A 26,352-nucleotide genomic window follows, 5' to 3' on the forward strand; every position below is an offset into this window, starting at 1 on the left:
ACGGTGGTGCCGTTCCTTGAAGGATCATAACGTCCTCGACGCTACCGACAGAAGGGTGAGGGCCGGTGAGGTTTCATTGGATAAGAACACGAAAAAAAATAAAAATTTCTTGTCAGAGCATCTCCAACAGCTTCCCCAAAAATTTCTCCAAAATGGAGAAACAAAAGTCATATTCTCCAAATTATTTTTGCTCCAACTCCAACAGCTTCCCCATTTTAAAAAATCGCATTTATTATAATAATAAAGCTCTCCCCAAAAAATTTGGAGAATGCTGCAGATTTGGGGAAGGCTCCCTATTTTTTCTCCTCCTTCCCTATTTTGGGGAATGAGATGGAGAATCTGTTGGACAAAAAAAAAACTCTATATTCTCCAAATTTGAGTATTTCAAGAAGATGGGGAAGCGGTTGGAGATGCTCTCAACCCCCCCTCTATTAATTTACATTAATTAACGCTAACTGCAATTGACACCTCATCATTCCACTTCAACTGTCCTCCAAGTCCGTCCCATGCATTTCTGGGTTTCCGTAGCATTTAAAATTGTAATTCACAGTTAAAAGATTTGATAGGTACAAAAAAGGGAAGGGGGAATTGCATACAAGCCTCTTACATATTCTTTAATTGCCAAAACCTCCCCCAAAACTTAGTATTTGCCTAACTCCTCCTCTAAATTATCATTTTTATTGCCAAAACCTCCCTCTATTAAATTTTCTATTATGTTTTCTAACTACAGCTGGGTCAAGCCTTAACCCAACATTGGAAAACCCTTAACCGCAGCTTCACCAGCATAAGAATTGAAGACGAGCCTTGCAACATTGTCCCTCACCATAAACACATTTCTTTTTTAGGAATTTTGTTAGACGAGATGAAGAGGTACAAACTATAACAAAGAGTTTATAGGATTATATAAGCTTTGTGTGGGAATTTTACCATTGAAATTATTATTTTGTGGGTTTGAGGATTTTACCATTGAAGAAGAAGGGAATAAACCCACTATAATCCGGGTGTGTAGGAGTCTAAACGTTTAGACTTTAATGAGAAAGGGTATAGTGGGAATTCTTCGTTAGATTTGGCTGAGTTTAACTCTCGTTAAATAATCAAAGGGAGGTTTTGGCAATAAAAATGATGATTTGGGGAGGTTTTGGAAAATATTGAGTTTATGTGGAAGTTTTCGCAATTAAAGAATGATTAAGGGGCTTGTAAGCAATTACCCCGAAAGAGGAGGAGTAATATTGCCTTAGAGACACGTGCATCGCCCGTGCCCCCTCGTTTGGCAACCTCGCGCCCAAAGACATCGATGTCTTCTCCCAAATCTCATCGGAGGAGCTCTTTAATCAAGAGGAAATGGTGGATCGGAGCTTCCTCCGCCGCGCCCGGGGTCGACCCGGGGAATATTGAGGCCGCCATTGCCAAGGTTGAATCCTGATTCCTCGAAATTTCCCCTTAATTTGATTTCGTTTAAGGTTTATGTTCTTTTATGTTTGTCTCTTAATTGAAAAGGATCGCTAGATTGTGGAAATTTATCGTCTTAATTCGAAGTATAGAAAATGGTAAGGACATCTCGTAAAAAAAATATAAAAAAAATGGGATAGACGAGGCTTTAAATTTTTAGGATTTCCTTTTTTGATACTGGGAGGATTGCTTCCTTTTTTGTTGCGGGGGAAATTTTAATCCTGTTATGCCTGCATCCGTGTGTAAATGGGTACGCCTATCTGTGTCTATGATTCATGGATCCTCGCGCCGTTTCCTGATTAACATACCATGGATTCAGCTGTCTTTGTGTGGTCCTTAATTTTTTTCTGCGGTAATCTCAAGAAGCTGCAAGTTAATGTGGATTAGTGGAGAAGAGAAAACCAAGGCAACGCAATGCACTTTGTTGTATATTAATGTGCATCATAATATTTAACACTCATAAGAATTAATGTGCATCATACTATCTAACACTCATAACTATTAAGCTAGTTGTAGTTAACCACTTACTGAATCTGTACTGTGTCCCATTTCATTTTGTTCTTTCTACATGTCTCATACAAGCACCGTTTTTTTTCTAAAGAAACTGTTGTAAATAGAATGTGCAAAGCTTCAACCAAAATTACTACAAAACTGTTAGCTTATAGCGCGCTTTGCATCTGCACATGGATCTGCACTTGGATTGATAGAGTTCATTTTTTTTTTGCAGAAAGATGGTGATGCTGTTGAAGGAGCACTTGACCGGCTGAGCCAAATTGGTTGGGCCAAAAATATGGAGTTCTTAACCATATGTGTCACACCATGTGGTTAGTTCTCCATTAAGATGAAGTTCTGGGCAAGTGCTTAGGTGAATGATTTAATCTATATTTTCTTCTGATATTTGTTTTCGTCGTCAAATTTAATAATAAGTGTTTTTGTGACATAACGTCTGTTTGATGTAGGCAACTCTATGGGAGCTGACCTCTTTTGGAATAAAAAATGCAGAGAACCTGGCAATAACAAGTATTGTAAGTGTTAAGCCCTATGACACACTGAACATCCTCTTCATGTTGCTACTAATTATTAGTATTGTGACTCACGTAAGCATCTAGCATTAAGATTATTTTTCTAGTATATATCATTCATTTCTGGACTAGAATTTATTACATTGGTTATCACGTGTCATTTATCTTATTAACAAAAAAAAAAAAAGGAAAGGAAATGTTAGATCTTGAACCATTTCGAGAGCTAAATTTGATTTTAGCATTTTTTTCCCCTGAATTTTATGACTTATATATTGTCTATTCTAGATAATTGTCCTGCTTCGACAACTGGATACATAATCCCTTCAGCGATTATGAGTTTTATACTTTCATAATGCATGGTTTATATATCAATATATTGAATGAGCATCTCATAACTACAACATCCATGTCAGTAGTCTAGAACCTCGATATATCCTAGAAATCATGTTGGAAGAATCTAAGACTCAAAATCAAGAGTAATTCAGAGCTTATTAACTATCTATTTTACTTTTGCGCTACGTCTGTATTCATCTATGGCGGATTTTTATTTCTTGATGAAGGAGTAACTCATAGCTACAACATCCATGTCAGTGGTCTAGAGCCCCGATATATCCTAGAAATCTTGTTGCAAGAATCTAAGATTCAAAATCTAGAGTAATTCAGAGCTTATTAACTATTTTGCTTTCATACTACATCTGTATTCATCTATGGCGGATTTCATCTCTTGATGAAGACATCTTTTGTTTTTGCAGTAGCGGGAACAACCGGATTACTTGGTGTGCTTGCTGGCCAACTTCCTCGGATAATACTTATTCAAGCATTCTGAAATAAATGAAGTGCAACTTCTTTTCCATTAATAAATGTGACAAAATTTATGGAATTTCCAGAACTGGGGTTTCCTTCTGCCCTCCTCAATTGGGAGTATTTCCCTCATGGTTTTGGTTGTAAGGAGCATTTCTCCTAGGTATATTTTATGGTGCCCAGTTGATATGTACTAACCATCTAAGTGAGAATAAATGAATATCAGGGAAACAAATGCAATAGATTAGCCAATGAATATTTAAAGGAATTGTAATGAAATATTAAAACTCAAATGCCGTGTATAACGCGGTTTAACCAGGACTCAGAAAACCTGTTTCCAGTAATATTGTTCCAGCATGTCCACACTGTTATCGTAATTATAACATGGAATACAATAGAAGTTACTGCTGCTTTATACATTTGCAGAGGGATGGAGAAAAAGGACAGACCCCTGTTTGAATCCTCTAAAGGGGGCACGGAAGTCGAGCTATATCTTAATCATTTAACATAATATTAATACTAGTATGAAGATTAATATTATAAATCAAATACTTGTATGTGATCGGATATTTTTTTAGTTTAACCTGAATATTTTTTAGAGATTCTGAGCGAGATTTTAGTAAAATGAGGGCGCATAGGTGGATCTGTAGCAGATTCTATTTTCCTATTCATAAGCTGCTTTTCTGACAGACTGTTTTCATAAAAGGGAAAAATGCTTCCAGCCCCTAAAAGCTAAGAAAACGTGTTTTCCATCCCTAAGACTTTGTCAACGGGTGTTTTGCCCCTAAAAATAAAGATTCTGTTCTCTGAGCCCCCAAAACACAAAACCCAAGAGATTAAAATATGTGAAGACTATAATACCCTTCTCTCTCTCTTTCTTTTTTTATTAAAATATGATGATGATTATGTTATTATTTTCGTTTTCTCTCTCTCTTTATCATGATGTACTGAGATGATAGTTGAAATGATTGATGAGAATTATTTTATTATTTTTATTATTTTCGTTGTTTGTATTGGGAGATTGTTAAAGTTACGGGTTAATTGTTAAGGTTACGAGTTAATTGTTAATTTTACGGGTCAATTGTTATCTCTCTCTCTATCATGATGTTACTTTGATGATATTAAAATGATTGAAGATGATTATTATTTTATTATTCTCTCTCTATCATGATGTTACTTTGATGATATTAAAATGATTGAAGATGATTATTATTTTATTATTTTTTATTTTTTATTCTTTTCGTATTTTTAGAATATTCGTTGTTAAGGATAATGGTTGGTTGTAAATGTTATGCATTGATTGTTAAGGTTACGGGTTGGTTGTTAAGGTTACGTGTTTATTGTTAAGGTTATGGGTTTGTTGTGTAGGTTACGGATTTGTTGTTAAGGTTACGGGTTTAATTGTTAAGGTTACGGGTTTAATTGTTAAAGTTACGGGTTTAATTGTTAATTGTTAAAAATAATGGTTGGTTGTAAAGGTTATGCATTGGTTGTGAAGGTTACGGATTGGTTGGTTGTAAAGATTATACATTGGTTGTGAAGGTTACAAACAATTAACTCGTAATCTTTTTTTTTAAGGTTACGGGTTGACGTCGGTCTGTGGGAGGAGACGGGACATGAAGGACGCCGTCTCGATCCGGCCCGATTTTGTGGAGGGAAGCTCGGCTGTCGCTGGGAAGTTTCACTTCTTCAGAGTCTTTGATGGCCATGGATGCTCTCATGTAAGCTAGCTTCGAAAATTCAAATCCTATTATCCCCTATTCGCCACATGTTTTTTTTACTCGGAAGCCACTTGGGAACTAATATTTTCAAATTTTCAACTCGATAGGGCGGTTTAATTACCGTTAAAAATCATGCGTCTTGTTAACTGAAGGTTATGGGTTTAATTGTTAATGTTACGGGTTTAATTGTTATGCATTGGTTGTGAAGGTTACGGGTTGGTTGGTTGTAAATGTTATGCATTGGTTGTGAATGTTACGGATTGGTTGTTAAGGTTACGGGTTTGTTGTGTAGGTTACGGGTTAATTGTTAAGGTTACGGGTTTAATTGTTAAAGTTACGTGTTTAATTGTTAATTAATATTACGAGAGAGAGAGAAGAGATCCATAACCTTAACAATTAACCCGTAACCTTAACAATTAAACTCGTAATCTTAACAATTGACCCGTAACCTTAACAATTGACCCGTAACCTTAACAGTTAAACCCATAACCTTAACAATTGACCCATAACCTTAACAATTAAACCCGTAACCTTAACAATTAAACCCGTAACCTTAATAATTGACTCGTAACCTTAACAATTGACCCGTAACCTTAATAATTAAACCCGTAACCTTAACAATTAAACCGTAACCTTAACAATTAAACCTATAAGCTTAATAATTAAACCCGTAACCTTAACAATTAAACCGTAACCTTAACAATTAAACCCGTAACCGTAACAATTAAATCCATAACCTTAACAATTAAAACCGTAACCTTAATAATTAAACTCGTAACCTTAACAATTAAACCGTAACCTTAACAATTAAACCGTAACCGTAACAATTAAACTCGTAACCTTAACAATTAAACACGTAACCTTAACAACAAATCCATAACCTTAACAACAAACCCGTAACCTTAACAATCAACCCGTAACCTTAACAATCAATGCATAACCTTTACAACCAACCATTATCCTTAACAACGAATATTTTAAAAATACGAAAAGAATAAAAAACGAAAATAATAAAATAATAATCCTCTTCAATCATTTCAATATCATCAAAGTAACATCATGTGAGAGAGAGAGATATGATCCATAACTTTAACAATTGACCCGTAACATTAACAATTAACTCGTAACATTAACAATTAACCCATAACTTTAACAATCTCCCAATACAAACAACGAAAATAATAAAAACAAAAATAATAAAATAATCCTCATCAATCATTTCAACTATCATCTCAGTACATCATGATAAAGAGAGAGAGAAAACGAAAATAATAAAATAATCTTCATCATATTTTAATAAAAAAAGAAAGAGAGAGAGAATGGTATTATGGTCTTCACATATTTTAATATCTTGGGTTTTGTGTTTTGGGGGCTCGGAGAACAGAATTTTTATTTTTGGGGGCAAAACACCCGTTGACAAAGTCTTGGGGGTGGGAAGCACGTTTTCTTGGCTTTTGGGGGCATTTTTCTCTTCATAAAATGGTCTGATATAGTTTTTTCCTATTGTTGTAGGCTTCTACAGGCTACCATAGGTAGATTTTTCAACCTTTTCCCCTGATTACTATTGGAAGATTGCTAGATGCAAGGCAGCTCAATTTTTAGGTACTTCCTGCATGTGCTATGCAATACCTTCAGTTTGGTTTCTGTGCTATTTACTTGAGCTGTTTTATGCAAATCATGAATGTTGAGCTAATATTTATCACAATATGCGTAGTTTGTTTAGTATGCTTATGATACATGCAGGTAAAGAGTGCCATGCAATTTTCATACCTATTTGCCTGCATAAGGTTGTACACGAAGCTCTACCTACTTTACTGTACTAATTGCACAAGAAAGGTATTGTGTACATACTTTTGTTTGCTGAAGAAAAGTATATTAGGTTGGATCAACTTGGCTAATAGATAGAATCTCTTGGGGTGGTAAATTTTCTAAAAGTGGTATGAAAGCCAGGGAGAGCCACATCTATAAATCTGTGACTGCCTAGTGTTTGTTCCCTCTCCTGCTATATTCCTTCACTTAGGAATTGAAATGATCCAAATTGCTCTTCAAAGCGTATCAAAAGTCTATTTAGAATAGTTAAATGCTACATTCTCGCATATTTAGCAGTCATTTAACTTTCTTTACCTCCAGTCATAACTTAGGTGCCCTCACTCATCATCTAAGTGTCTCGATGATTACAAGTACTAATTCATTAAACTAACTTCTTGTTTACTGATAGTTGCTTACTTGACTGGACTGCCAACCTAGGGATATTCCCTGGACATGGGAAAGGGGCATGTCAATTTAATTGATGATAGGCAACAGAAGCTGAGACACAGTGGGCAGCTTGATGTAAAAGAAATGGACAGGTTAAAGGTTTATACTGCCGGTACATATTTAAGTCCCTGATATGAAATAATTACTTTTTTATTGTCATGAATTACAGATTAAATGTGTTTGATCCTAAGTATTTTTAGTCAGGTACAAACTTCTGTTGGTTCAGCGGTCCATTTTACCCACTTGAATTAAAAAATTAGCTAATAATTGGTGTAAAAGAAAAATCTGGTCGTTGCATGTTCAGATGAAATTCCCCATGATATCTCATCCCATATGTGCAATACAGTACCTCGATAGGTGGTTAACTTTGTGTGGACTGTGGAGTCTGGAGGATGGAATATCCTGTGTCTTACAATTCTCTGTATGTTCCAGTGAGTGGAATGATTAATAGATGGCTGAAAACTATATATTATCTGATCTTTGATCCAAAAACATTATCTTTGGTCATTAGGATTCTCATGGACATTTACAGAGAAAAATGTGCCAATTTATCCAATACAAATCCAAATGTTAATTAATGTAGTTGGGAAATAATTACAGATTGGCTATTGTGTCAATGGCTGGACTAGCAGCCGAATGAGTCTCGATATTTTGTGTTTGATTTGCTGGCTCTGAGAATGACTCTTGATGCTTAAAAGCTGTATATAACCCAATATAGCTCAAATATTATAATCCAAGTGAATTGTCATCTAGAATGTTTGGTATTTAGTCAATTGTAATCTATTTCAAAAGTAGAGTTTTTTTGCTCAGCAAATAAGTTTATATTAAAATTAGAAAGAAAAAAGTTCCTGAGGAGTGAAGCAAACATACACCAAAAGTTACAAAAAACTTGAGAAGAACTGAGAACCTCTTGTTCTATTCCAGACATAACATAAGAGTCATAGGCTGCAGAAACTAGTTTTGAAGTTGATGGAGAGAGAAGGAAACTTCAATTCACTATTTCAAGAGTAGAGTGTTTTGCAAAATGTGTGGATTATAATCCATAATTGTTGACAAAATGACTTAAAAGAACATGAGGCTGCTAGTGAGTAGTGAGTTACTAAACAAGGCTTTGGATTTGATGAAATCATGAGGGTATGATTATCTTTTACTTAGTCAAACCTCATGGCTTGCAATCCGCTAAAAAAATAAGCTAGTGCACCCTAGCTTATTTTTTGGTGGATTATAAGTTAAAAAACGTCACTTGCCAAATATCTCAAAATGGCTTATAAGCCACTAAAGTGGCTTATAAACTATTTTGACCATTTGCCAAACATTCTCTAAGCAACCCCATGCATTGAATCCTACTAGCTATACTGAATCATCCAATAGACCTCTAGCATAATAATACTTGGCTTCTTCTTTCAGTTTAAGCATTGAACTGGATCATATTGTACAGGTTGGCCTTATAGGGCACGTGTACTATTTGTATTGGTTTTGACTTATATGTAACAAATTTATCTATCTAAATAATAGTTACCCCAAGGCTCTACTCCACTGACCCAAATTCTCATTCATTCTTTTTTTTCTTTTAAAGAAAAAGGAAAAAGATGGAGCGTGGTCAGAGAAAATAAGGAGATATTAATAATTATGGTGAGAGACAACTAGCGACCCTCATCCTCTTGAATTATGATTCAAGCTACATTTCACTCTACACGTAGTTAGATAATGCTCAAATATTTCAATTTAAAATAAATAAATAAAAGAGAGCTGAAAATGATAATTCTAATTAGAATGTATAGTCTTTGAAATTAATTAGAATATATAGCCTTTGAAATTAATTTGCTTATAACATTTATTAAATTCATTTGAGAAGGTGCTCTTAATTATTCCACTTAACACATAACCACCTCCAGGAGGTTTTGAGTAAGATGATCAAGAAGTAGTAGAAAGACGGCTACATACTAATAAGTTAGTTTTAATTAATTTTCCCGTAGTTTTAAAGGAGCCTCCAACTTTGAGAATGCTTTCTTGGTTTAATTGTCGTTAAAAATACAATCAATATTGTACAAGTCTTATTAGTATTTTCTTAAAAAATGCTTGTTAGTAAGATTAATCTTACATCGTAAGAACAAAAAAAGTAACGAATTTAATCAGTAGACATTTGAGTTAATATACTATAGGTTAAGCTTTTGAGCTAATTCTTTCACGACCTAACTGAAACTAGCTTTACTAAACTTTCAGAGAGGGTTGATTGATTTGCTTAGGTTTACTCATAAATAATCCATGGTGGCCAAGATTGTCTATTGAAAGGGTCATTGTTTCTTCATAGATATGATTGAGATATAAACCAATGAATATTAATACACACAAACCGCACGAGTATAGTCTCATATTGAAAAAAGTATGAAGTATTTCATGTGGATAACAATATATCACCATTATATGGTCTTAATTTTTCAAACATGCCCCTCATTATAATCAAAAGAAAATCTTAGGTTTGACCAAGCATGCCTAATGTGCCCTTAACTCTACATTACACCCTTATTCTAATCTTTGATCCAAGCCTCTAGAGGATTAAGTCCATGGAGTCTTTAAACCTAAGGAAGCTTTACTTTTACTTACAATGATGATCATTAACTAGGATTATCGCATTTGTATTAGAATTACGTGAAGCAATGAGGCTAATATTATGAATGCGTTCAAGGACAACTGGAGAATAAATTATTTTTCCTTGCCATTTGTCTAATCATCTTCGTCTATATAAACTCCTAATTATGTATTAACATCTCAAATCACAAGAAGCAAATTAGGCTTCTTCTCTCTACATATTTCTTCTCTTTATTAAGTTGCAATGAGGGAGATTTCTTTGTTTGTATTGTTGCTTGGGTTCCTTTGCAGCCAAGTGTTGGCTTCAACTTTTGATTATGAGTTCATAGTAAGTTTGCTTAAACTATGCATTAATTAATGCCTTCCTTAGTGTTAGCTTAAGGGTAGGAGATGAGTTCTACCTAGTATAATATAAATACATGAAATGTGCACTTTTATGCATGCATTTGTGTACTTAAAACGCTACCTGGTGAATTAGAGGAAGTTAAAAATTTAGCTGACACATTAATGCTAAACATTAAAGTCAATTAATATGTAGCAAATCTACCGAGATCATCATGACCTTGTTTTTTGTATCAGTGTATTACTAGTTCATGGAACAATTTACATTAGTCATTATGTTTCCTCCCAATTGCAATTAAGCTATTTATTCATTGTAATGTATCCATACATTTACCATACTTTATTAATGTATCCATCCATAAGGAATGAAAGAAGTGATATAAATTTCACGGTTATTTGCATATGCATCCTCAATGAGAGTGCACGCAAATGTATGTCATCTTTGTTCTTTTAATACCATCACAATCTTACATGAGGACACTCCTGACAAAAGTTCAACTATCACATGATTTTCATGTGTGTTTGAAACCCAAAAAATTAAAATAAAATCAAGTACAAAAAATTAAAATAGAATCAAGTGTTTATGCTAATAACTAATGTGAAACATAAGTGATAAATAGCTACACTGTAAATAACTCTAAAATTTATCTAATTCAAACATTCATTATACAGTGTTTTTTTCATGTCATAATTTCTTTATCTTTTGTAGATGAAAGAAGTTTCCTACATCCGCCTGTGTCAGTCAAAGAAGATCCTTACTGTGAATGGTAAATTCCCAGGACCAACAATCAATGCTTTCAAAGGTGACAAAATAACTGTCACAGTTATCAACAGAGCAAACTACAATGTAACAATCCACTGGTAAATATACAAACATCGATCAATTATTCAATATCAGAAGCTATTTAGTAGTAGTTTGTCTCTATAATTGCAATGTAATTGACAGTTCCATACAAGTGAATCATTGCAACTATTGTTGTGTGCAAAATGGCAATTGCAATAGTTTGGTTTCAGTCATACTTGTAACCTGACAAAAAATATCCAGTTACAACAACCACATTTACAACAGTAATAAATTGCTCCAAAATTACAAACTTGACTATCTCTCGTTAACACATCCGCAATGCAAGGATTTCAGGCACGGAGTGGACCAGCCAAGAAACCCTTGGTCAGATTGACCTGAATTCATTAACCAATGCCCGATCAAACCCAAATCCAAGTTTACCTACACTATCCTACTCTCTGAAGAAGAAGGGACTCTTTGGTGGCACGCACACAGCGATTGGTCACGTGCCACAATACATGGAGCCATTATTGTACATCCTAAGATCGGTGTTTGGTTCAAAAGTTGGTTTTGTCATGGAATTCATTATATCTTCGGTCGATTACAATAAATTCAAACAAATAAGCCTTTTATAGACTTCTTTTACACAACAACAATGAGAATTACAACTCTGAGAAACAAACGCAAGCATCGTTGTTTTGGCTGTATGCTTGCGTGGGATTTTTGCCTGTGCCGGGAGTGCGTTAGCCGTGGAACCACAAATCACAGATCTTGATCGGAATCGTGAGCGGGTTTATGAGTTCTGACTTCGTTTATCGAAGTGAGAAGCTTGAAACGATATCTTATTCAAGCAGGAGATAGTCTCTTCTTCTTGAAATCAAGTCAAAGCCTGAATTATCAAGGACCTTGCCAGGGAGCTCGAGTACTTCTGCCCTCTCTGCCTCTGAATAGCTATGGATGCTTCTCTGATCCAGCCTTGGATCTCTGCTGAAGCCCCTCAAAGAAATCACCTCGGGGGTATTCTATAACCTGTATGAACAGCTGCTCCGCGGAGACAGGCATTTGCGTGTCTCGCGCGGCCGTAGACAGCGTTTTGCTGTCTCTCCTGGTCGAGACAGTGTTTGCTGGTCTCGCCCAGCGAGACCAGTAATTTGCTGTCTCGCCAGCGAGTCAGCTAAATACTGTCTGACACGTTTCTCGCTGTAACTGCCTTCCACGTTTTAAAACTCCGATTATTCTGGTAGTTATCAACGTGATTCTCGCCCACGACGTTCCCCACGTTCTTGAACAGTGGTGGCACGTCGTCGGGGCGGTTATAAAAGTGGTTTCTAACTTCTTTAAAACTGTCTCGCGGCGAGACAGAGAATGCCTGTCTCGCCCTGGGCGAGACAGTAAAGACTGTCTCCGCCTGCGCAGGACAGAGAATGCTGGTCTCGCCTGGGCGAGACAGTAAAGACTGTCCGCCTGCGAGACAGCAGAATGCTGTCTCTGGCCTGTCGCGAGCACCAGTAAAGACTGTCTCGGCCATGCGAGACATCCCAAACTTGTGTTTCTTCTTTCTGCCTTTTGGATGATTTTCCTCTTGAGCTGCTATTTGGATATCTTTCAGTATTTTTGACGCCTACAGATACCCCCTCAAAGTATTCCGAACTCATCTTTTTATAGGAGGAGTTTCTGGCGATGCCTTTGGATAGATAGGTCTGACTACGATCCCTTCAATGCTTGGTTGCAGTAGATCGTGGTAGAGGAACCCGTAGGTGGCTTCAACTTTTGATCTCTGCTCTTCTCAATCTATTCAGTGCTTTGTAGAATAGCTAAATTTATCCCAGCATCGCCGTTTATCGCTTAAACTGCTTGTCAGAGATCTTGAATTGAAGCTGGAATTTGTTGTTGTGAAATCGAGTCTCCATAAGAACCACAATAAGCTTAACCTGTATACCCAATTTGTGGGTAGCCAGGTTATCTTAAGAATATTTTAATGATATCTCCAGAAACTTCCTGTTGAGCATTAGGCGAAACAGTTAGACTCGTGTACCTATTGGCGGGTATTCAGGTTATTCTTAAGAAATTTTCTGAGTGATATTCTCCCAGAAAACTTCCTGTTGAGATTAGGGAAACAGTTTAGCAACTCGTGTTACCTATTGCGGTATATGGTCTCTTTTCTTGTTGGTAAGATGAACCGATGAGGTAGGCGAGAAGAATTGTATTATTTATCTCTGGTCTCTTTTACTTGTTTGGTAGAGGATGAACCAGAATCGGGAGAGGAAGAATTTTATATTCTATCTCCTGGTCTCTTGTTTGTTGGTAGAGATAAACCCGAATCGGAGAGGAAGAATTTTATATCCTATCTCCTGCGTCTCTTGGTTTGTTGTAGCAGATAAACCCGGAATTCGTAGAGCAAGAATTTTATAATCCTATCTCCTGGCTCTCTTTGTTTGTTGTAGAGATAAAACCACGGATCGCGAGGGAAGGAATTTTATATTCTATTCTCCTTGGTACAAAGGAAAATTTGGAAGTGGACTTTCTATTTCAGAGAATCTGAATAAGGTTTGATGCACATTGAAATTTGCGAAGCAATCCTACTTTATAGCGTTTGATTCGCGCAAATCGAAGGTGGACCCTCTTTGTTCATGGAAGCAATCAAGAGGGGATTGTTGGCCTTTGAGTCCTAACTCTTACTTAAAGGTTCTGACCAACAAATGCGCGAATTTCGAGACGCATCCTAACTGATTAAGATTTGCATCGTTTCAATTTGTGGACCGTCTCGTTCATTGAAACAAATCGAGAGAGGATTTTGACTTTAGGTCCTAACTGTTTATAAGGTTTGACCAAAAATGCGAGTTTTGAGATGATCCTAACTGTTTAAAGGGTTTGATCGCTCAATTTGTGGCACCTCTCGTTCATGTGGAACGAATCGAGCACGGCGATTTTGGCCTTTGCGTCCTAAACTGCCTTTAAAGGTTTGACCAAGATCGCCGGAATTTGACGACGATCTAACTGTTTAAAGGTTCCTGATCCGTTCATTTGTGGACCTCTCGTTCATGCAAACGAATCCGAGGAGGGGATTTAGCTTTGGTCCTAACGTTTAAATGGTTTGACGCAAAAGGGAATTTGAGACGATTCCCTAACTGTTTAAAGGTTTGATCGCTTCAATTTGTGGACCTCTGGTTCATATAACGAATTCGAGGCGGATTTAGCTTGGTCCTAACTGTGTAAAGCGCGGGGACGGCGGCGGCGGGCGGCGGCTTTTGACCAAAGGGAATTGAACGATCCCTTTCACCCCCGGTGCCCTCCCCATCCTCCCCCCCCTAAACTGTTTACAAAGGTTTAATCGTTCAATTTTCGTGGCACCTCTCGTTCATAGCAACGAATCGAGAGGGATTTTGCTTTGGTCCTACTGTTTAAGTTTGACCAATATGCGGAATTTTGAGACGATCCTAACCTGTTTAAAGCGTTTGGAAAGAACTCCTAAAATTCTCCAGGTTTCAATTTGGGACCTCTCGCTTCATGACACGATCGAGAGGGGATTTTAGCTTTGGTCTCCTAACTGTTTAAAGTCTTGACAAAAGGGAATTTTGAGACGATCCTAACTGTTTAAAGTTTGCATCGCTTCAATTTGCTGGACCCTCTCGTTCACTGCGAACGGAATCGGAGGGGATGTTTGCTTTGGTCCTAACTGCTTTAACAGCGTTGCACCAAGAGCTGGAATTTTGAGACTATCCTAATGCTTTAAAGGTTTTGATGTTCAATTTGTGGACCTCTCGTTCATGAAACGAATCCGAGAGGGATCTTTAGCTTTTGCGTCCTACACTGTTTAAAGGTTTGACCAAAAGGGAATTGAGACGATCCCTAACTGCCTTTAAAGGTTTGATCGTTCAATTTGCTGGACTCTCCTTCATGAACGAATCGAGTGAGGGATTTTAGCTTTGTCCTACTCGTTTAACAGTTGACCAAAAGGGCAATTTTGAGACGATCCTAACTGTTTAAAAGGTTGACTCGCTTCAATTTGGTGGCACTCTCGCTTCAATGGAACGAAAATCGAGAGGCCGCGATTTTGGCTTGGTCCTAACTGTTTAAAGGTTTCTGACCAGATGGAAAATTGAACCGACTCTAACTGTTTTAAAAGGTTGGAATCGTCAATGTGGACCTTCATCGTTCCATGAAACGAATCGAGAGGGATTTTTAGCTCTGGTCCTAACCTGGTTTAAAGGTTATGACAAAAGGAATTTGAGACGAATCCTAACTGTTAAAGGTTGATCGCTTCAATTTGTGCGACCTCTCGTCATGGAACGAATCGAGAGGGGATTTGGCTTTTTGGTCCTAACCTGTTAAAGGGTTGATCAAAGGAGGCGTTTAGAGAGCGAAGATTGATCCAAACAAGTCGATCGAATCTCATCTCAGCCCAAAGAATATTTTGGAAATATATAATAGGAGTTGGGTATTTATCATTTTGTTCATAAATGATCGGGTTATCCCTAAGAATATTACCATTTAACATTCTTCCGAAACTTCCCGTACATGAACTCTATCCACCCCTAGCTTTCTTTGCAAAATTGGTGTAACGAGGAGTACGTTATCCTCAGTTCGCATGTTCGCCGGTTATCCTTAAAGAATATAAGATTCTCGGGGATGAACTTCCACCCCAGTTTCCTTTGCCCCCGAAACCGGGTTTAAGCCCAATTGTACTCAGTTGGATAATCAGAAGCAGTTTATACCTCATACATTCGGAGTTGTGTGGGGAAACAGTTTATTACTCGCCTGCACCCCACTGGAGTTGTCATGGTCGTCATTACTCGACTTCTTTCGTTCGTTATGACGCCGGAGTCAATTTAGGGCTTGGATCCTGTTTTGAGTCCGAAGCAAAGCTCGGTGGATGAAGACCCTTCTGTGGTACGGCATAATAGTTTGGATCCGGTAATCCTCTTAGCTCCATCCTGATCTTTAATAGGTGCGTAGACTCGATTATCATTAGCCGAGGCAGGATAATTCCAATATGCTCCCTGGAGCTTCATCATCTTTTCGACAAGAAATTCCTTTTGAACCTCGGATCGAAGTCGCATGCTCAACGACTTGAGATGTCATTGGTTGGCCTCTCTCAAGCTTTCTTTCTTTTAAGAAAGTGCCTCAGCTTGTTTCACCCCGAGATTTTAACTCCTTCCAAGTTGTGGGATGGCACGACCCCCAGAGCTTCAGGACCATCGATGCCGAGAGCCGTTATCTGTGGCGCACTTGTTTGCAGCGATAAACATCCTCTGTAATAGTCCGACCTCTGCCAATTCATCTGCCATGTCTACGAAGCGCCTTTGACAAAATTGTTCAACTGACTAAGTCTCCGTCTTTTTGCTATCTCATCCAAAAGCGGTTCGAGTTTGACACTTCGGGTGTCATCATCGAAAAAATTGCTGAGCGACAAACTTTTCATGTCATCCCAGCAAATTGACGCTTCCTGGCTTGAAGGCCGTCGCGTACCAATCCGAAGGCGGGCCCGCCCCACGAAGGGGTGCCAACGAATGACCGCGCGACCATTAAAGCTCGTTTCCAGACGATCATGCTCACAATGAGACTTGAAAATACGAATTCAAGTGCCTGAATCGGCGAACTCTCCCTTCAAACGCGTTGAATTAGATCAGCATTGAACTTCGCCGCCGTACAGTACTGATCCCATTCCTTGATAGGGACTGCGAATACCGTCTTCTTACTTCTTGAGCCGTCATCAAAGCATTGATTTTTGTTTTCAAGGCTCTTGGCATTGTCCCGCATCGCTCATATGTCTTCATTCGAACTGACGTTGAGGAGCAATGGATTAGACCACCCCCTGTGAGAGTGCCATTGAACCACTCCCAATATCGTTATTGGAGAATGTGTTAAACCACCCCCAGCCGTTATTGCTATTTGGGAGTGTATCCGCCAGTTAATGGCCTTCATCCACTTTGATCCACTGTCATCACTACCTTCTGAGTGTGGCGGCTGGGGACATTCAGTTCTTTGACTGCGATCAGGGGGTTGAGGCCGTTGAGCTAGCCAATTCTCTCATTTGTTGCGATCAGCCAACTCCATTTCTATCTTCACTTCAGCTGCTAATTGTCTTCACGTTGTTCTGGGCAGAGCTTCCTTGAAGTATTTGAGCCGAACTGATCAGAGGCTGATTGTGAGTACTTCTCTGGTGCTGTCCCGCCTCCTAGACATTGTATCATCAGAAGCTGATTGCAGAATAAGTGGTCGAGAATTCATCCTCGAGGACATATCCTTCTTTGCATTTCTCCTTGTCAGTTCTCTGCGTCTGATTGGCTCCTAATTGGATGTCGAGACATCCTGTTGATGCGAATTCTTGCCGATTGACTTTTCCTTTCTGCCCGAGAAAAAGTCGCGATTTGATCACTTGAATTGCGCGTTTTAGACTTTCTTTTATCAGCACACGTTGATGGTGACTTCAGGAAATTCATCATCTTGGGCAGCTGATTTTCTCTAGCACGGAAATGTCTCGCGTTAGCTCTCGACGATACGAGACTCTTCGTGGGATGGCTTCGCCGTCTTGAAACAATCACAATCAATGACTGGCTTTAACGCAGTCGCGCACAGGGACGCCAAGAAGTATATTCTCGAATATCTCTCTTTCGAAAATTATTTACCACACCCCAACTTGATAATACGATCATCGGTATGATTACCAAAAAAATCCGTATCGTCTGTTGGCCATGACTCCGTAGCCCAGGGTAAATAATGACGATATCATTATGTTGTGAATGCGTCTTCTTTCTGGGGTGTAAAAACCTTGTTCGCATTCTCAGACAATCTTCACTTTTGTCTTGAGCGATCCAAGTTTAGTCCTCGAGTCGCACGTCTAAAAACCACCCCTTGCGGTATGGACGGGGCTTAACGGGCTCTGAATGCTGATTTTGCATAAGTCCATGACTTTGGAATCCAAACTTGGCAGAGTTTCGGTTGAGTTCTTTTTGGTACCGTTTCCTCCTCCGTTTTCTCGTCTTTGTTTGATATAGGATTCGGACATAGCCAGCCATTTGCACGACTTTTTGTATACGTTCTTTGAACGGTCGAACGAGTCCTTTTGACAATAGTCCCATTCCTCCGTCGCTGAATTGTGTGCAGATAACATGAGTAGTTTAGTCGTTGCCCCGTTGAAGACAAACGCAGCTTGTTGTTTCCTCGACTCTAAGTCCGCATAAATAACGAACTCCATCGGTTTGTTAACATCCATTAGCTAAATTGAACGAGCGCGGGCGTTGGCGTCGCCTCTGACGAGACCCTCTCCTGTACAGTGGGCTTTGATTCGATGCACTCTTTAACTAGATAAGAGTCATTGTGAGCAGGAGGTATTTTGCGAGTAAAGTCCTCAGCAAACAAGCGGACGAGAATCTTCAATACCGTAGCCATTGGATAACTTTAACGAAGATGAAATCTTCAATGCATTACGAGGCGGCCGGACAGAACTTTGAGATGACAAATACTCCTTCAAACTTCGCTTGTACGAACTCGTACTCTGACCGTTGATTCAAAACAGGATGCTTGATGATGGGCTGGCGCACGACGCGTCTCGGATCCGCGAGACCGTTGGCTCCCACTGTGGCGTCGCCAGCTTGTTTGCGTTTCAAAAGTTGGTTTTGTCATGGAATTCATTATATCTTCGGTCGATTACAATAAATTCAAAAGAAATAGCTTTTTTATAAGACTTCTTTTACACAACAAAATGAAAATTACAATTCTTGAGAAACAAACGCAGAATCGTTGTTTGGATTACTGCTTGCGTGGGATCTTTGCCTGTGCCGGGGGTGCGTTAGCCCGTGGACCACCAAATCACAGATTCTGATCGAATCGTGAGGGGTTTATGATTCTGACTTCGTTTATCGAAGTGAGAACTTGAAACGATATCTTATCAAGGTAAGATAGTCGTTCTTCTTGAAATCAAGTCAAAGCCTGAATATCAAGGAGTTACAGAAGCTCGAGTACTGTAACTGTCTTCCCACGTTTTAAACTCCGTTATTCTGGCAGTTATCAACGTGATTCTCGCCCACGACGTTCCCCACGTTCTTGAACAGTTGGTGGCCACGTGTCGGCGGTTATAAAGTGGTTTCTAACTTCTTTGAAAACTGTCTCATGGGCGAGACAGAGAATGCTGTCTCGCGGGCGAGACAGAGAATGCTGTCTCGCCTGCGAGACAGAGAATGCTGTCTCGCCTGGCGAGACAGTAAAGACTGTCTCGCATGCGAGACATCCCAAACTTGTGTTCTTCTGCCTTTTTGGATGATTTCCTCTTGAGCTGTATTTGGATATCTTTCAGCATTTTTTGACGCCTACAATCGGGAGCATTATCCCTTCCCTAAACCCTACAAGGAGATCCCTCTCCTTTTTGGTACATTTTCAGTTTGTTTACCGGGTGGTGATTATGAAGGTTATTTGATTGTACCACTCTTTTGTTGTTTGGTTAACTTATTACAGGGGAGTGGTGGACGGGAGATATAGCCAAAATACTTGAAGATCTTTTGCGTACTGGTGGTGTCCCTACTCTGTCTGATGCATATACGATTAATGGTCAACCCGGGGATCTATACCCCTGTTCCGAGAAAGGTAAGATGTCAGAATTTTTTTAGAAAATCTTTCATTTGCGAGTGAGAAACTAAATTTCCATACAATCTCTACATTAAAAAATTACACCCATAATGAAGTACTATGTTTTCTAGTAATTTTGTATCCTTTTAGGTTCTTGGCATTAATTTTTATTAATACTTAATATAACTTGTGAAAAAATATTCTTTTTCAAAATTTCATATAATTAATTATGTGTAAGAATCATTTTCATGTCAGAAGTTCAGAACCCGCGTTACCAACCCTCTAATTAGAGAATATGTTGTCGACGTATCTACTCAATTCTGAAATGAAGAATTGAGAGTGTGCTTGTAACTCGGGCTACGCTTCCCGGTCCTGGCAAGAACCATTTTAGTTGTGGACGTACCACCTCCTTCCTGGTCCACAACTAAACCAATTCGGTGGCTTAAAATTGGACAAAACAAACGTGGTCATCTCTGATCTAGTTTTCGCCGATGAAAAGAACAATCATTAAGTGACCTAGGTTTAAACTTGACTCCGAACTGACCCTATTAGACTCTCTTTTTACAATTTCGAAATGCATATCTCCCTTTCTTTTTTGCAGGCACATTCAGAGTGCAGTGCAGGTACTCTATGGCAAGACCTACCTCCTCAGGATCATAAACGCCGCCCTCAACAACGAGCTCTTCTTCGCCATTGCTGGCCACAACCTCACTGCCGTTGGCACCGATGGTGGCTACCTCAAACCCTACACCGTTGAGTACCTAATGATTACTCCTGGCCAAACCTTCGATGTTCTCCTCCACTCCCTTCCCTTCCCTCCACCTCCATCCTCCCCTCGCCAATTCTATATAGCTGCCAAATCCTACAACAGTGCCCCAATCGAGTTCGACAAGACCACCACCACGGCCATCATCGAATATCCTTCACAACTATCGATGCCTCCTCTATTTTCCGACGACGCTCCCTGATTTTGAAGATAATAAGGCTGCTGCCAAATTTGTTTTGGGGCTTAGATCTTTGAAGGATGATGTTGATGTTCCTAAAACTATTGATCAGAGGATTATTATTACTCTCTCAATTAATGAGTTGCTTTGTCCGAATAATTCGTGTCTTGGGCCGAACGGGACCACATTTGCCGCGAGTCTCAACAACATAAGCTTCGTTATGCCTAACATGGGTATTCTTCAGGTAAGGCTCTAAACGAATTTAGAAATTTTGAATCAGAATCAGAGATCGAATTCTATTCTTCACTTCAATCTTTTTTCAAATTTTAATTCTAATACAAAATCCCTCTTTTGAATATTTGTTGAAACTAAAATATATAGTTTTTAATATAAGCTTCTATAATTTATGAATATACTGTTAAGAAGACTGTCAATTATTTTGTTAAAGAGGCTCCGTGCTTTTATTTGATTAAGAATATTGATTTTTTAGTAGCATTAAATTGCACAATTAGAAAGTAACATTTTTTATAGTGTTGATATGCAAATCTGTAATTTGAGTATTCTGCGTAAGTTTGATTTACAACTGTCGCATCTCCTCAAATAAGTAGCACTACAACAAAAGTTGTATGTGTCCACACTTATTTTATGATACATGTAAAATTATCATTTTATTTACAAAGAATTAAACAATAGTGACACAAATAAAAAATGTGTCAAATCATGACACATATTTGTATCATTAGATATACAATTAAATATAAGTGAAAAAGGCTAATAATTCAACATGGATTGCGAGAGAATATATTGATGGTCGTAAATAATAAATATTAGATTTTAATTATGATGATGATTAAACACTTATGATAGTGTATAAGTTAAAAAATTCTATTGTTAAGCGTGCTTTGATGAGAGTAATCCTAGGATGGGTGACTTTTTGGGAAGTTATACTGTTAAATGGTTATACTCTTCATATTTTTATGGTCTAAACACAATTACGTGTCACCACACTTGACACGTGTATGTGTTAAGAGTTTTGTGACACATGTATATATGTCATGAGTTTTACGACACATTCGCACATATGTATGTAGGCGTCTAAAAATGCCTATGGGTGTCTGCACACCTACGTTACTCGGACACGACGGTTTGACCGCCGTACCGGCGTCGATACGACCCGACACCGATGCGGGTACGAAATACGGGTCGGGTACGAAATACGATGGTTTGGCACTCGGATACGGCGAGGCATGTGAATCGAAAAACCAAAAAATAAAGAACGAAAAGATGAAAGAAGGGCCCCGGCGTACCTGCGATTCTTGAGGAAGAAGGGCCCGATCTTCGAGGCCATGGAGCTCGCAACCCCCACCTCACCGCCGGTGACCCTGACGTACACGTCCATGACCTGGGAGGGATCGATCTTTGGCGGCATCTTCGCTTGCTTGCTTGCTTCGGCTGCTGTGGCGGCGGCTGCGGAGAGAGGGAATGAGACTCTAGGGTTTGGAGAGGACCTGGAGTATTGCTTGGCTTTTATTTGGAATGATTTCTTGTGTTGGGCTTCAGTTGGACCGCTGGATAATTTTGTAGCATAATTCAATATTTATGAGTTGTGCGGGCCCGCTGGATATGGGGATTTGTTATTCAATGTATATGAGTTGTGTGGTTTTCAGGATATGAAGATTTGTTGAGCTGGGCTTTAAGTTGGGCGTAAATATAGATATTCTGGATAAGTTGAAGCAGTGTAAAATATTGTTGAAAAATTGTTAATTACTTGCGTGTAATGAAGAGTTAAAGATGGAAGTTAAAAAATTACAAAGCCATTCACATGCTAAATTGTTGATTAAACTTTTAATATTTTTTATTACCGTATCCCCGTACCCGTGTCGAAATTTAGGACGGTGTCCCCGTATCCAAAATTTTTAGAAATTTCATATCGGACACTCGGATCCGCACCCGTATCGGATACTCGTACCCGATAGCTCGAGACGGAGAGAAGACGACGAACGTCGTTATCCGAGTCTAAGAGGATTATCTGACGCCGACAAGTGCAGGAGGCGAAACAACGAACCAAATGGCCTGCGCGCTCAACAGTCAGCTCACGCGCGTCGGTCAACATGCGCGCGTCAATCAGTTCGTGCGCGTCGGTCAACACGCGCGCGTTAAGAGGTGCAAAGGACCGGCATTCCATGTCCCTATCCTGCTCGCGGGTCACCCGGATCCGACCCTCCAATCCGCGGGTCACTCAAATCTGACCCGCGCCAGGGTCAATACAAAAGACGTTCTGCACCTGTTTCGTCGATCCCTTCAAGTTCCGCACCTCCGGTGGAGCACCGCGACAGCGTGGATTTGTCCCGATTTAAGATGAAAATCACGGATCGTCTTGGTCCTTCGCACGCGGGTCAAGGCAAAGCCCCGGTCAAAGAACGCTTGGGTCGGGAGACTGAATCCCGAGCAATTACTCGAGCTGGGGGTCGCACACGGAAAACTCCTGTAATTGATCGCCTCAGACGGCGAATTAAAGTCCAAGAGCCTGTCAAGAGTTCACGCTTACAAGAGCATAGATCTAAACGTGTGACTCTTAAACACACTGACAGAGTGTTACGTCCCCAGAAAGAAACGTATTCGTCTGACGACGACGTTACACCTAGGGATTCGTGCTAACACATGATGGGTTGCTCCGGTCATCAGACTGACGAGTTGTACTATCGGGCTGGGGGTACGAACAAGTCTCGAAAAATAAGTACCCAGGAGATGGATTGTCACTGTCCGTGTGCCAAACTAATCAGAGCAGTATTATCAGCGTGTAGCTGCCCCAAGATCTCTCCGCAGAGGGTCTTGGTATTTGAGAGGATATCTAACAGAGCGACTAAGTCCAAGCCAAAACGTTTCCATAAGAAACAATCGGTCGTTCAAGGTGACGAACTTCCGGAAGTTACAATAAATATGGCTGATAAGGGAAAGTTGATTCGACTTTCTAGCTTTGACCCGCTTATATCGCATCGTCTAACCCGGTTACGATCGGGAACCATTAGACAAAGAGACTACCAGAGAATGCAGAGAGGGTTATCTTCGGATGATGAAGCATCAGATGCCAACTCTGCAGTCGCTTCTGACAAAACAATGTCTAGCCCAGGACAATCCCGCGAGTGTTTATGATTAACACCGAGGAAGTAGCCAAAATGATCGAAGATGCCTTGGCCAAGTAAAAAGAGAATTTCAAGTTCGAAATAGAAACGGCTATGCGGCGGATGAGGGAAGAACATGACCAACAAATCCGAGCTTTGTCGAATCAACTTGGTGAATCCAGTCGTCGTAACGTTGCTAACCAAACAAATAGCGATTCAGATGTGGATGAACGCCTCAATATTGATAACCCTCCCGTTGATCAAAACGCTGGGGATGACCACACTAAAGTTAACAACGCTGGGGGTGGTTCCACCGAAGATGACAATGCCGGGGGTGGCCGTGTCATTTCTCTTTCAAATCGTCAAGGCCCGATACGAGCGAGGATGAGAAAATAAAAGATCTCGAAAGCAAAATCAACGTTCTAATGTCTGCTCAAGAGGTAAAAATGACCGGCATTCCATATCCCTATCCAAGAGAGTGGGATTCAATAGCATACCCGACGAAGTTCAACCTGATTAACTTCACGTCGTTTGATGGGAAGGGTTCACCCACGCAACATTTGATCTATTTCAAATCCCACTTAGGTATGATCTCCGGCAATAAAGCCTTGATGGTTCGGTCATTCGTTAGCACCCTTCGCGGGCCCGCCTTCGATTGGTACTACCGTCTCAAGTCTGGGAGCATCAACAGCTAGGACGACCTGGAGAACCTGTTCCTCGCTTACTTCTTTGACGATGATGCCGAGGTGTCAATCAGGACACTCTTCGATGAGAAGCAAGAAGACGACGAGACGGTCGACAACTTCGTCAAGCGCTTCCGGAATAAGGCGATGAACTGCCGAGATCCGATCACGGAGGACTTCATCCTTCAAACATGTCACAACAACCTCTCTTTGGACGTGTTAGAAGTTATGAGAGTAGCACCGTCCAACAACTAGAAAAAGTTAAAGGTGCGCGGAGAGCAGACCGAACGCTTCCTCAGAAGGAAGAAAGCCGAAAGAAGCCAACTGACGGCTAACTCTCCGAAATCAAATTTCGCCTCCCGTGGTAAAGGGAAAGCACCTGCAGCAACTGTTGACGCTAATCAGACGTCGCAACAGCAACCCCGAAGACAGCAGAAGACTTCATGTTCAAGACTCCAAAAAGAGTACTCCTTCAAGGACGAAGACGTTCCAGCTATCTTCGAATCCCTCCTTGAAAACAATAAGATCAAGCTACCACCTATCACAAATCAGGAGAAAGCTGACAACACTGCAGATCCAAAGTACTGTGCGTATCACAGGAGGGTCCTTCATCCCACCAAGGATTATTTTGCTCTCAAGAATAGCATCCAAACCTTGGTTGAAGCTGGCGTCATAACGCTGGGATAAGCTAGATGAGAACGACAACACTCCGATAAGTATAAGAGTATAAACTGCTCATTCCGAGACTCCGAAGAGTATACGAGTATAAACTCTTTCTCAATACTCCAATAGGTATATGAGTCTAAACTGTTTCCTTTCTTTCACGGGAAGTTCCTAGAGAATCTTATATTCTTAAGGATAATCCGAACATGCGACTGTGGACAACGTACTCTTCATTACACCTAGTTTTGCAAAGAAAGCTGGTGGTGGATAATTCATGTAACGGGAAGTTCCCGGAAGAATGGTAAATGTAATTTTCTTAGGGATAATCCGATCATTACGAACAAAGTGATAAACACTAAACTCCCACTGTGATTTTCGAACGCTCTTTTGCTGAGACGAGATTCGATCACTTCGTTGGATCAATTTTCCCTCAGAAAACTCTCATTGGTGTTTGACGACTCACAGTATTCCACCACAAAATCCCCCATCGATCAGACTAATTGATGGTAGGACTACCAAAATTTCTTTCGGTTGAATCCACTCAAACTCCCGCTACGTTTGTGCACTCAACACTCCCATTGTTAGAGTCTGGACATAGTAGTGGGAATTTTAATCGTTTGATTGTTGACAATTGTCAAACCCTTCCGTGTTAAGTATTTGTCACTTAACACTAGGAATCCCCTTTGAGTGATTTGTACGAATCAACACTCCCACTGTAATTTGTACTCCCACTCTCACTCACATTTGGTCAAACCTTCCTACAGTTAGGGTCAAAACCAAAATCTCATCTCGATTCCTTCCACGAACGAGAGGTCCACTTTTAAATCGAGCTATCAAACATTCCTACAGTTAGGGTCGTCTCAAACCTCCCACTCGGTCAAACCTTCCTACAGTTAGGGTCACAACCAAAATCCCCTCTCGATTCCTTCCACGAACGAGAGGTCCACTTTCAAATCGAGTGATCAAACATTCCTACAGTTAGGATTACCTCAAACTCCTGCTTGGTCAAACCTTCCTACAGTAAAGACCAAAACCACAATTCACTCTCGATAAACGAGAAATTCATCTTTAGTTTGGTAATCAAACCTTTCGACAGTTAGGATTATCCGAATCTTTCGATTCTCGGAGTGAGATCCCACTCCTAGTTTTACCTTTTCGAATTCTTAGGATGGAAATCCCACTTCAAGTTTCCTTGCCAACTGGAGATAGAATATAAAATTCTTTCTTTTCGGTGTTCGGAGATAGAATATAAAATTCTTCCTCTCCCATTTTGGGTTCGTCTTTGTCCCAAGAGAAGACACCATCCTTCAACTCCATAATCCGTGCCTTACACGTCTGGGGAATTTTATCCCGAATCCTAAGTAGGGATAGGTCAACGCCTAACACGCGTTGCCGGTTTAGTCTTTCACCG

The 26,352-nt window shown here is 39.7% G+C and overlaps 1 long non-coding RNA gene and 1 pseudogene across 1 annotated transcript; both read left to right on the forward strand.

Annotated features, from left to right (window-relative positions):
• The window catches only part of LOC109832494, a 38,265-nt pseudogene that overhangs the window by 7,159 nt on the left and 4,754 nt on the right, over window positions 1–26,352 (forward strand).
• LOC109832638 lies at window positions 1,277–3,530 on the forward strand. The gene is made up of 4 exons (XR_002244813.1): window positions 1,277–1,411; window positions 2,177–2,314; window positions 2,409–2,474; window positions 3,224–3,530. It is a non-coding gene; the product is annotated as an uncharacterized LOC109832638 (long non-coding RNA).

Source organism: Asparagus officinalis, chromosome 3, assembly GCF_001876935.1.
Source record: "Asparagus officinalis chromosome 3, Aspof.V1, whole genome shotgun sequence".
In the NCBI taxonomy this organism is placed as follows: domain Eukaryota; kingdom Viridiplantae; phylum Streptophyta; class Magnoliopsida; order Asparagales; family Asparagaceae; genus Asparagus; species Asparagus officinalis.